Source organism: Egretta garzetta, unplaced genomic scaffold (genome assembly GCF_000687185.1).
Source record: "Egretta garzetta isolate BGI_Z169 unplaced genomic scaffold, ASM68718v1 scaffold238, whole genome shotgun sequence".
NCBI lineage: Eukaryota > Metazoa > Chordata > Aves > Pelecaniformes > Ardeidae > Egretta > Egretta garzetta.
Genome location: NW_009260402.1, coordinates 650,598 through 651,738, shown reverse-complemented (window position 1 = coordinate 651,738; position 1,141 = coordinate 650,598).

Below are 1,141 nucleotides of genomic sequence, written 5' to 3'. Positions count from 1 at the left end.
GTTGCCCCGAGAGGGGGTGGAGGCCCCATCCCTGGGAACATTCCAGGCCAGGTTGGCCGGGGCTGTGAGCAACCTGATGTGGTTCAAGGTGTCCCTGCTCCCTGCAGGGGGGTTGGACTAGATCCCTTCCAACCCAAAACATTCCATGATTCTATGATATACTGGTTTGGGTGTTTTTAGCGTTGCTAACTTCCACAATAAATTAAATATTAGTTAGAAGTCAAGAGGCTGCTCCTGCTTTGATTTGCAGCCAGGATCCAACAGAATTTCTCTATCTCCCCAAACAAGACCAGAACTTCCTCTGCAATATATTATTATGGAAAAATTTTGGGTCTTAGAAGCCACGGATGAATTAATCCCAACCATTCCATTCCTGGAGCTGTATTTTCTTTCTTTTCCTGGCTTTGGTTTTAGGCAGCCCACTGAAGAGTATTTAAACCAAACCCAGGGAACCTGGAGCCATCTGTGCATTTGCACAAGGAATAAATATGCCTGCATGTCACAGGAGAGACCTTCAACAGGCTCTCTGACCTTAATCCTGCCCCCTGTTATTTAATTTTCTCCTTCAGAAATTAATATGGATGTCTCCCCAGCAGAGCCACAGCACCCAGAAAAACCCATTTCCCTGCCAGACAGAAATTATTCTAGTTTTTTTTAACGTAATCCAGCCAGATGGATAAAGAAGGGTATGGAACATCACGGTGGAAATCCTCTTTATGGCCAGATGTGCTCTGCGGTCCAGGGGTGGGAGCATCGCTGGGACGACTGTACCTGGCCTGGCTATTTGAGGCAGCAAAACCTCCGTAGGGTTTTGGCTCTATCATGTAGCCGTGCTGAAACCGGTCTCAGTGCAATTAGTTTCAAGCTTCATTTGCATCTCCCAACCATCCTGGGTTGCTCTGGGTCCAACCCATTTATTAAAGCCCATCCTAACCCTAAAGGATGGGAATAAGTCACCATCCTGGTCCTTCGGTCTCTATAGCCACACACACCCTTACCCTCCAAAAAAGGGTGCCCTAAGAGCCCCAGCGTGTCACGAGCGTCCCCTCCCATTTTTAATTGCCTTCTGTGGCATTTCCTCCCATTAAATATCGAGGTACCTCGACATAAAGCACAACCGCTCTGCACAGCAGTAAGTTTT